The 12,354-nt window shown below is 37.1% G+C and overlaps 1 protein-coding gene across 2 annotated transcripts in view; it reads left to right on the top strand.

Moving 5' to 3' along the window:
- Positions 1-391: 391 nt before the first annotated feature.
- The window catches only part of LOC580049 (synaptic vesicular amine transporter), a 29,053-nt gene continuing 17,090 nt past the window's right edge, over positions 392-12,354 (top strand). Inside the window, exon 1 of one of the 2 annotated variants that reach the window (XM_030986352.1) lies at positions 392-1,078. The gene's annotated coding sequence lies outside the window, so the exon portion shown is untranslated. The remainder of the gene's footprint in view (positions 1,079-12,354) is intronic. The other variant, XM_030986351.1, reaches the window with a different exon arrangement.

Here is a 12,354-nt window from a genome sequence, read left to right as displayed (position 1 = left end):
TAGAAACATAATCATTCAAATAGAGCGATGGACTTCATTCTGAACTGGTCTTTCTCGACCCTCTTTTTTGGGAAACATGAATTGGGGCTCATTACAGATACCCAAGTCTGATAGAAGCTTCGTAATTATCCCCCGTCCGTCAGAGAAAGGGCAGAAAGGTGTCATCGAAGTGATTTCTTGAATGGTTCTTAATCATGCAGGGTATATGGCTTCACTTATGTAAGATTTGTGATACAGTGAATTCTTATGTGGTGTGCAACCCTTTTTTGTTGTGCGTAGTGGCATGCTTGACTTATAGTGAGATGGGACGAGTTGTGGCGTCTTTAAGTTTGACGCCGTGATGATAAACCCTGATGAAGATTGTCTATGCGAACACTCCTTCAGCTACAACAGAAGTAGAAGAAGCTCTATTCCATCTGCTGCGGGCCACTGCGTCGTATTAAGAATACAAAACGCGTCCTGATTGGTTCGTTTCGCAAAGCGGTCGTCACAAGTCCACTTTAGCAGCCAATCATAATTAGCAGTTACCGTAATTACGCGGCAACGTGTAGTTCTCCCTTAGACCATCTCATTGTTCCGAATCAGTATGCTTGTAGTAGTAATAGTACTATGCATATCTCGATGCCTGTTGCTTCATTAAGCTTTCTGCACGCTGTCGTCTTCCCTTACCTCAACACACCAGGAGCAATTTCCGATCTGGACGGGAATGTAAATACAACGTGAGAGAAACACATACTGTGTCGACCAGGCTCCCGAGAAAGAAGACACTGGTGATCATACATGAACGCGGTATACCGTCCCGACGACGCTCATCCATCTGATACTATAGTTTACTTCGTCAATGTCCCCTTCGAGAGAGAAACTTTATCATTATTATTACAGACGATAAAGAAAGCGGTGCAAAATAAATCTGTATTTAACTCATCTGATTTTCGTGTTGTCGAAGTGAAGCTTGATGCTTTCATTTAGCCGTGAACACAGCTCGACTTGGTAGCTTAACTTGTGTGGATCTAATAGTGGACGTGGATAGGAACACCATCTCAAACGAAAAAAGAAAAGACTCACATTCTGAAACAAGGTAAGCCAATTTTAACATTATTTGTTAATAATGAACAACTTAATTGTCATCATTTCAAAGCTAAAAACGTCCAACTCGTAACGATACAAACGTAAGTTTTTAATTCGACCGAATTGAGTTGAGTTTTGTTTTATCGATGTGCTGTCGTCTGTATTTGGAACACAAGATTGATGAAGTTCATTACACTCAGTCAGCTCTTCTTTCATATCATACATGCATTGTCCTGTTATCAGTCTCTTTAAAAATAAGAACCAACTATTTCAGGACAAGGTATAGAGTTGTATTTTCTTTAACATAACAGGATAAAAATTATCAACATTAAAACTGATATCGGGATATTAACCGACATGTGAGGAATGTCGGGAAAATTATACCAAAAAGAAGATGCGAGAGACGAATTAAGAGAGAGAGGGGGGAGAGAGAAGGAGCATAGATAGGGAGAACAAATTGATAGGTGATTTAGAGAGAAAAGAAGATTGGAGAGAGAGAGAGAAAGAGAGAGAGAGAGAGAGAGAGAGAGAGAGAAGGGGCATATAGGTAGAGAGAAGAAGTTTGTCGGTTAGTGAGAGGGAAAAGAAGATGGGAATGGAAGGGGATGATGATTATGGGATATAAACAATCTTTAACGAAGGTTTTGTTATGGGAGTAAAGCAAAACATAAGGTTGGTATGTATAACCAAATGCTACATGCGCGTTTCTTATGAGGACATTTGATAAAGTGCGCAATGTGCCAGGAGGCAAACTCGAAATGCAAGGATGAGGGGTTTAATAGGGAAGGGGGTGGGAGGGGGGGGGGGGGTTGTTTCTTCTTTTCTCCCCTTTTTAAAATAATACTTCCTCTCTCTATTGTTCCCCTCTCCTCCTCCCAATTCTCTCTCTCTCTCTCTCTCTCTCTCTCTTCCGTTCTCTCTCTCTCTCTCTTCCCCCTCTCTCTTTCTCTCTCATGACTCGTATGGGGAAAATATGGATCAATACTCTGTCCAGATATTCTCTGTCCAGATAAGAGGATATTCTTCTTGAATAAACCATACAATTTTCATCACATCTGAATCCCATCATCAGACAGTTAATGTTCATATCATTCCATTCCATTTATTTGTTCAATTCATAGTTCAACATACTATGAAAAGTAGTAGTAGTCGTATAGTAGTCGTAGAATTCGTATTAGTATTAGTAGTAGTAGTAGTAGTAGTAGTAGTAGGCCTAGTAGTAGTAGTATAGTAGTAGTAGTAGTAGTAGTAGTTGTAGTAGTAGTATTAGTAGTAGTACTAGTAGAAGTAGTAGAAGTAGTAATAGGCCTAGTAGTAGTAGTAGCAGTAGTAGTAGCAGTAGCAGTAATAGTAGTAGTAGTAGTAGTAGTAGTAGTAGTAGTAGTAGTAGTAGTAGTAGATGGAGGAGGAGGACGTAATTTATTAAGCAATACAACTGTTATATATATAAATGGGTGTTTCTTTGTTTCTTTTCTTCTTTTCTCCAAAGCAGATTTCGGTAATTTAACATAAATAACATGAAATATTCACATGATCTAAATGCTGCTTATCTAAATCGATGGAGTGTCCCTTCATAATTACACATATTCACTTAGACATTTTGACCGTTCCGTACACGTTTTGTTGAATAGGCACGATGGTTTTGTATGTTATTTTGGTAGTGTGACTAAGTGAAAGTGGGATTCCTTTCGATTCACATCTACCCTAATCCCCTCCGAGCAAGCACATCTTGTGGCGTGTAATCTTACACGCATGCTTCCTGGTCTGTATATTGAATTCTACGCCGCGGTCAAGCCTTTAGAATGAAGTGGCATATAACTCATCACCACTCTTAAAACCACGAATACGGGCGATCATTGACCCTTCTCAAAAGCTCTAAACACAACATCACAAGAGGATGTCATTGACTGAGCATCAACAGCTTACAACATCTATCTCGATCTAGTTGACATCTACCTATAGGGGGCAAACCCCCAACCTTTTTATGTTGGGTATCGACGTGTTCAGATCACCTCCCCCCTCCTCTCTCTCTATATTAGCCACCTTTATAACATTTTGGGCTATAAACAAGTATTTGATGTTCTCTGCAACCTCTATTATTTCTATTATTTTACCTTCCTAGCTATATAAACTCATCTCTCCTCTAGCCATTAAAAGAAGCGGAAACAATAAAATGAAGAAGAAAAAAACAACAACAAACAAACAAACAAACCAAGCCTACTTATCCTAATCCTTCCTGGATAGCCTCCATATTTCCTGTCAATGTCATTTTTTTCTCATAGGATTCATGATAATCCAGGATATTATTATTTCAGAATATTCTTAATATAACATTAGCCCTCAAGTCTATTTAATTCAGGATGGAATGAAAGGCATTATATTAATGGATTCTTCATAATGACTTCAGCTTCCTTCCGTTTTGAAACCTCGTGGGGGCAGTCGGCTATAAATGCTTCTTCTTTTGGCCATGCATTTACTTACATGTATGTTTACATATTTTGTCTACATCTATAGAGTAACATTGTACTCTTTGATTTCACGAGCTGCGCAAAATGTGTGTGTGTGGGTGTGTGTGTGTTTATTTTCATATCTGTTTGTTTATTTGTTTGCCACTAGTTCCTTTGTGTGTTTCTGTTTGTTTGTGTATTTGTTTGCTTTTGGTTCTTTTTCTTTCTTTGCACTATCAATTTATTCAACAGCATTGTACATTGCAATATCCTATTCATAACATTACGCAAGAACTTGTTTCTATAATAATAATATAGAATATTTAGGAGAGCTAAACACAGGTACCATGGCGCTTACAAAATACAAACATATGAAAAGAGGACACACATGTAGTCTCACAGGAAGTAGAACACAAAGATCACAGGGGAAGGTAACTAATGAGGGATCGTTTGAAGGTGACAAGACAGCTAATTTCCATTATGTGGGAAGGGGGATGTTGTTCTAAGTCTTGATGCGACTACTGCAAAACGTTTTTCAGCTGCTGAGAGTCTAGATTTTTTTTCTAGGTAAAAAATAACACAAGAGAAGATAGAGACCTGCAGGGAATGATCGAACATCAGTTTATCCACATATTAAAACTATTTATACATTTTCTTGGATAATTATTTACACCTTTCAGCATGAAACTCTCTACATTATATGGTTCATAAACATTGTATAGGCAAGTAATCTGATCTTTGTTTGCCACCTCCTACACAGATACTGGCCAATATATTGTGATCGTTACATATCTGTTATTCATTACATCCTGAACATTATACAGATCGATTTTGCCTTATTCATGACAAAGAAACAACAATCTTTTCTGGTTAACATTCCCTAATCGAAGCATGTCCTTCACATAATTACATATCTCATGAATACACATGGCATGGCCCCGGTAGCAATAAATAAGCGTGGAAAAAAAGCTTCCAAATTTATACTGCAGCTAGACGCTAGCTCGTGCATGCATGGTATTAGGCCTTTCTCCGTACCTACTTGTTGAGGAATCAATGGAGAAAGTTCGATCGCATGCCTCAGGGATAGTGGTATATTCAACACGCTAGGTTCTTCATATGAGCTTGCCGATCGTTAGTCTATGCGTCTTACAATACTTCTATACCACATGACAGATGTAGGATGCCGGCATGGGAAAGGATTGAGGGATTTAGATCATCTTCAGCTTCGAATGGGAGCACATAACCTCAAAAATCTGGGTAATTCTCTCTATTGGGTGGGGAGATTTAAATCGTGATTAATCTATTACATACAATCTACTTTGTGTTTGTAATTTTTTAGTAAACTCCATTCACTTGGTAAATGTTCATGAATATTTTTGTGTTTTACAAAACATAAGTTTCAATTACATATATGATTTTTTTTTCTCGATCACTATTTCAAATTTTAGGCAACCAGATTAGAACAAATTTAATCAAGGACATACACATACTGATTGGGGTTGAACCAGGAACCATCGGTTTTAAGAACACGGAAGTACATGTATTACATCTGTGCCACTGCATGCCGTCCCAATCCGTTTTAATAATAATAATAATAAAGTAATTTTTATATAGCGCATAATGATAAATTCTCTATGCGCTTTACAACAATCAAATATACAATAAATTACATGATTGATCTAAAGATTTAATTATACATGAATTAACAGAAATACATATCGTATACAATGATGACAAAATAAGATATAATATAAATGATATAAACTTATGAACACAATTATAATAGTTAAATAATTACGATCTTTTATTGTAAGGAAATAACATTATTTAACATAAACTAGCATATATATAATTACAGACTATTGGGTGAACATAAATGTTTTCAGAAGTGATTTGAATGAGTCGACTGTCGGGGCGTTACGAATATTGAGGGGGAGGTTGTTCCATAGAGTGGGTCCATAGTAGCTGAGGGATCTTTCGCCATAGAATTGAGTATGGGTGCGTGGGACTTGTAGGAGACTTTGTTGCTGAGATCGGAGAGTGCGGGCAGGAACATAAGGATGAACCCGTAAATAGAAGTAAGAGGTTTTTTTTGGAAAAAAGTGCTTAGTTTTCTATAATTTTCCAAAATAACTTTCTTTATGCTAAACTTAACTTTATCTATTTCTATGGTTTCGATAATCTGTGTACAAACGTCACGTACATAGCGCTTAGTTCAATGTACCCTTTAATACACGTATAGTTTCCATATATAACATATAATGATGATTTGTGGCTTCATTGCTTCATCAAGATAATCGCTCAGTTACAAAATAAAGTACCTCAAAGCATTATTATTGACGTCAAACTATTTACAAGGGTTTCAATCAACTGTTGCAACATGTTTGTCTTCGTTGTATTTTAATACAATATTGGAAGAAAAAAAATCTTCACATCTTTTAACCGCTATAATATTGCAAGCTCTGCAAGTAATTATATTATAGTGGTTGATGCTTCGATGGGTTATACAATTGATATAATTACACCATGTATAGCTGAAAATGATACAGACAGAGAAAATTGATATCTTGAAAAACACGATAGCATCTATATACTTTCGAAAAATCAACAAGGGGAATTTAAATATACGAACATAACAATGACGTATTACCGTATCCGCCGTACATGATTTCTACAGTACATACAATAGGGTATTGACATTGCGCTTGCGATGATTTCTTTTCGAAAATAGTTGCGATTGTGTTGGAAATAGATAACGATAGAAAGAGAAACAGTGGGGATAGAATGCTAAAATAGAGAAAGAAAACATTACAGAGACGAGAAAGACAGGTATAGAGAGAAAGAGAGAGAGAGAGAGAGAGAGAGAAAGAAATATATTATGTAGAGAGAGAGAGATGGAGAGAGAAAGAGTGCAAGAGAAAGAGAGAGGAAAGGGATAGAGAGAGAGGGAAGGGGTGGGGTGAGTATTGGTGTAAGATACAGGGGGAGCAGGATATAGACCGATTGCGTGTACAAAAACAAATTTTGAAGACAAATGGACGTTAAATGAACGGATACTCGTTTACCATCTACTGTAGATGTGAGCACAGACGTACAAATAATTCCACTGGCAGATTAGCACTCTAGCTATGTTAACACCATATATGACACTTTGTTTATATTCGTTGTTGTTGTTGTTGTTGTTGTTGCTGTTGCTATTGCTTATTTGTGTTGATATAATGGGAGTCATCATTTTAAGTTTATGTCACTATTCCAGCTCTGGAGCAATGGACTTTAACCTTAAGGATGCGGAATGCTCCCACAATATTTTTTCCTCTTATGAGCCCCTCCTCCTTTATATCCACGGTTCTTGTTTCGACAGTATACCAACCCATTGAAAACAAGTAATCATAAAAAACAATAAACAACATAGTTAACATTATGCTTGTAGTAAATCATCTTAGAATATGAGCACCGTCAGTAATAGCCTTGATAAAAAAAAAGCAACAACAGCAGTTATTGACTGAAATTCCACATTATGATCAAATCCTACGGATTATAACGCAGATAAAAATTTTGTGAATACAAATTATATATCTTTTAGTTGGAAAAACAGCTACAACCCAGCTGATTAAATTAAGGAAAGTGGGCTGGTGGATCTAGGTTCCGGGTGATTATATCAAGCAGAGTGTCGCTTACTAGCCTCGCAGGGTGGGTGATGTGTGGGTAGCAGGATGTGACGTCATATTATATACTTCCGTCTGAGGATAGGGATTCTCTCTCTCTCTCTCTCTCTTCCCTCTCTCTCTCTCTCTCTCTCTCTCTCTCGCTGTTCCTATGTCACTCCCTCTTCTATCTGTCACACACACATTTCATTCCACTAATTTATTTTCTCTTCCTTTCTCTCTCTCTTTCTCACTTCCTTCTTCTCTACCAACCTCTTTCTCTCTGCCCTCTTCCTCAGTTGTCCAACATCCTATTATATATGTGCACATAATCCTCCCCCTCTCTCTCTCTTTCTTTCTCTCTCTCTCTCTCCCTCGCTCCCTCGCTCCCTCCCTCCCTCCCTCCCTACCTCTTTATTTTCCTTTACTCATATACTAATATGTGATAAATACCCATAGAGATATATAACTACTATTCTTATTAAGTATATATATCTCTATGTAAATACCTAAAATAAACAATTAAACACTCAACCGGAATATGTATTGTTTGTTTTGAATTATAAGAAAATAATCACAGTGGGCATGCAGTAAAGCAAACCATATTACAAAATAGTTAATTTAAAACGAAATATGTTTAAACCGTGATTAAATTTTATCACAAATGGGCCGACATAGTATTCACACAAAACCTGGTATATGAAAATTTCCAGCAATATAATATGCAATATGAGAAAATTGTCATCGTGACGATATTAACCTCGCCCATCTCCTAGTCGGTGCAATAAAGTCGCTCCTTGATAGACTGTGGTAGAGAGGCTGACCGTCAAACTGAAGCTATACGCCTGGCACACGAATGTAAATTTGCGCACCTTTCAGGATCATTTACATGAAACAGAAGTCAATCAACCTGCATTTCATCAAACTGTAATTGAAGACATCGAGTAGGGAAGGCTGGCTGGTCATCTCTCTAATGGAACTCTTGGCATTTAGATGGGATTCCTTTAGGTGTCCCAGACGTTTCCCCACCTCTTCTCCTGCTGGTTTCTTTTTTCTCTCTGTGTGATGTCACTTACTGTTGATTGTTTGGTGTTGCTTTTGTTTACTTTTCTGTTTCCTTATTATATTTCATAAAACACATAGAGACCTGCAATTTGTGTACTAGGCATGTTTTAAAGGAGAGTACATGTACATGCATATTGTCAATGGAAGATGTCTTGACTTCAAAACGAAACGAAACGAAAATATGTAAAACTGTAATGTAAAATCTAAAGAAGATGCTTTTATAGAGTATGTAATTGTATGGCACGAAAATAGCTTCTTTATATTATGCAATACATCAATCATACCGTTTTGTTAAAAATTGTTCCTTTTCTCCCCCCCCCCCCTTGTGTTAGACAGGTCTTTTATGTGCTTTTATGTTTTTATAACCTCTAATCTTCACGTACAGTACTGTTCTATGTATTCCTATTCTCCATTCCTTCCGCTGCTTTCGTTTACGTGCCGATATTCTGTTCGGCATCCAACATGAGTAACGTTAACCTCTCGAACCTGACACAAGCTCATCTCTTGCTTTTGAACATCTTCTCATAAACTCAACAGTTATAAGCATGACTCATAGAGCTATCCATCAAAGCTTCCGTCATTTTATGGATTTTCTTTTCTATTTGTGACTTTCATGTTTTTGGTCCTGTGTCTCCAGGAATATTGGTCTGTAAATGTAATGTTTGATTACATCATGCACATTCTGTGAATCTGGCTGTTTTTAAATTACTTTCCTTTACAATGATCTCTCCCTCTCCTACTGCCATTCCTTCTGCCATTACGTCTCAACACTAAACGGTATCCACTCAAACCAGAATGAAAAGTTGGATTTCACGCCGGATCTGCACCCCATCCCCCCAATATCCCCCACCCTCTATCCCTCTCTCTCTCTCTCTCTCTCTCTCTCTCTCTCTCTCTCTCTCTCTCTATCTTGCCCTCTTAATATCTCTCTCACACACACTCTCTCTCTCTCTCTCTCTCTCTCTCTCTCTCTCTCTCTTTCTCTCTCTCTCTCCATCATCATTTCATCTGCTTATACATCTTCTTACCAGCTGGCATTCACTCAAACTAGAATGGAAAGTTTGGATTTCACGGATCTACATGTCCCCCCTCTCTCTCTCCCAATTACTTTCTCTCTCTTTCTCTCTTTCTCTATCTCCCCTCCATCTCTCTCTCTCTCTCTTCTCTTCTCTCTCTCTCACTCACTCACCCTCACCCTCTCTATCTCCATCCTCTTTTCATCTGCTTGATATACGTCTCCTCACCAACCAGCCGGCATCCACTCAAACTAGAATGGAAAGTTTGGATTTCACGGATCTACACGTTCCCTGTCGTGTTTTGTAAGCAATGGGCCGGGGCACCTTCAGTATAGATTGAATGCAGGTCAATAAAAAACGATCTAGCTCAGCTCAAAGGCTGAAATTCGAAGACCTTCGATCGTGAATTTGCCATTTTATGAAAACCTGCTCAAGAATATAAAGATCTTTTTTTCATGTCGCGGTCTCATCACACATGTCACACGTGATGTCACACGTGACATGTACACTCGCGTAGGCATCTTTGTCACTGTCGGAAGTACACGCGAGCTGACCTTCTACACATCTTATACAAATCTTATACAAATCATTCGAATAATGACATCACTTACACTAAGCCTTCCAAAGTGGTTTGTGACTCATTGCCTATAAGTGTGGATTATCTTGAGCTTATAATGATAATCTCTTTTAAGAAGCACAAAGAAACTGTTTAAGCTTGGCCATACAGAATTTCTAGTGTTCAACATGACTGTGTATAACACTAATCTTTCCCAGAAGTTAACTCACTTTCAGTTTCTTTTAATAGGTCTGTCTAAAGCCAAAGGAAATAATTGCTATAATCCAACTATAGTGGTCAAACAGCTCGTCTCAACTGTGTGTAATTTTTATGTGTGTAATTACAATTGTAGTATTGTATTTTCTTTGTCCCTTTTTTGTTTTTTGGTGTGTACATTTTTAGGATCATCTACCTATAAGTTTTTGTAACTTTTTTGATGATCCAACCACCTCGTAATATCCTTTAGTGTATTTTCCATTTTATTGGTTTGTCTATGTTTGCAAGAAACTATTGTATTCTTTGCCTTTGTATGTTTTTATGAAAGTGGTGAATAAATTCTATTCAATTCAATTCAACTAAAACATAACGGGACTCACTTTCACTCAGAAGAAGAAATTATCTTCAAAATGCATAGTTTCCCTTTATATATAACATTTGTTTGTCATACACTAGGTAACATTACCCATTTTGGGTTTTACCAAAAAACTGGCATGTGTTAACCAGCATTCGATAAATTTACCCCGATTTAGGTTTATTTCATCCAGGTTTGGGTTAGATTTACCAAACAGACATGCAAGTTCCCGTTTTACCCAAATCATTTTTGGAGCGAATCTTGTCATTTGCGAATGCATTTGAGAAGTACATCAGATTTAAAAAAATAATTTGTGTTAATAAAAATTATTTATAAAACAAACAACAACTAAAAAATTATGGCAATGACATGGGATTTCTGTTGATATTGAACCCACGTACATAGTTCAATAAAGTGTATTTGACGAATGATTAAACCTATTGTTTTTGAGGGATAAATTATTTTGATAAATGAAACAAAAATAACAAGTTAAATCTACGATGAAGAACTAACTACTCGTAAACGTTGTATAGATCACTTGCAAATATAATTGGTATTCAAGGATTGAATTTTCTTTTTAAGGTTAAATACGATTAAATGCCCCCAATAATTTAGGCACAGTAATTATAACTGTTTACTCTGAAACGAGCGCGGTGTAATGATTAGGGTCTGCTTCTGTATTACGTAATCAATCACAAGCGTTCTAGGAATATTAAGTACGTACTTGGTTCTAGTGAATCATCCAGTGTATCAAAATAACCCTAACTAAAAAACAGAACAGACTCATTAAAACATGCTAAATTTAATCGCCTGTCCCTGTACGATGCTATTGTTGAGTGACGTATATACAGTACAAGCGTCAAAGTCATTAGGTTGGAATAAACATGATTAAGGGGTATTGTTTGAGATTTTATCGAAACTACATTTTTTCTTTTCATTATTCCCTGCCTCTTCCTTGTGTTTTCTATTTCACCCCCCCCCCCCCTCCACTGTCACTCTCTCACCCTCTTTCTCTCTCTCGCCCTCTGTTTCCTCCCCTCTGTTCTCCTTCCTTTTCTCTTCTCTTCTCTTCTCTTCGTTTCGCTTCTCTTCTCTCCTTTCCTCTCCTATCCTCATCTCCTCCATTTCCCTTTTCTCTGCTCTTCTCTCCCCTTCTCCTCTTCGCTTCTTGCATTGTCCACCATTCATCGCATACTCATGGCGCACCAACCACCTGTTGCGACGCTTCTATCATGCAAGCAATCATACCGCATACCAATATACTTCAACTCTCTATCAATCTCAATTTCACTGTCATCATCTACCCACATTCTTTCTTTGAATATCGAAATTGTAACTCCGCTTTGAAAAATAGACCGAAGCATTATTTTGGAAGGCTTAGTATAACGTCATCGATAAAAGGGGTAATTTCTTGCATATACCTTGATAATGACTCCACAATGTACATGGTCTTTGCAATTTTGCATTCCATTTTTATTCCTCGACTTTAACCTTGGCCCAACCCCGCTACAAAAAGAGATACGAAACAACTATATAGTTCTGAAAGATGCATGTTTTAGTAGTCCACGGGAAATACGTTAAATTATGTATTGTTAAAGTCAAAGATAGTGGTAGTAGTATTTATTTCCGTATAAAAACACAATAACAAAGATTTAAAAAAGTACTACCTGAATATCCGTCGTTCTTATCAACAGTCGAATTTTGCTTTTGTGTGAAAGTGAACTACTGTTACCTTGGTAACAATCTTCATTAAAATTTGTAATTTGAATATATAAAATAACAACAAGACAATTCAATCTTCGGTTATATTCATTGGATTGCTCATAGTCATACATAACAATATCTCACATTCCTATAGACAGTGCGCCACGCCAGTACCTACAACGACTGGAAACTGATTTGAAGCTCAACAACTTTTTTGAAATGACATCAAGTAATAAGAAAAGAAATGTCATGGAGATAGTTATCTAATAATGCGAAGAATATT

This window comes from Strongylocentrotus purpuratus, unplaced genomic scaffold (genome assembly GCF_000002235.5).
Source record: "Strongylocentrotus purpuratus isolate Spur 01 unplaced genomic scaffold, Spur_5.0 spur5_scaffold_15, whole genome shotgun sequence".
Classification (NCBI taxonomy): Eukaryota; Metazoa; Echinodermata; class Echinoidea; order Camarodonta; family Strongylocentrotidae; genus Strongylocentrotus; species Strongylocentrotus purpuratus.
The sequence above is the reverse complement of the archived record's forward strand: the minus strand, read 5'-3'. Positions and strand labels throughout refer to the sequence as shown.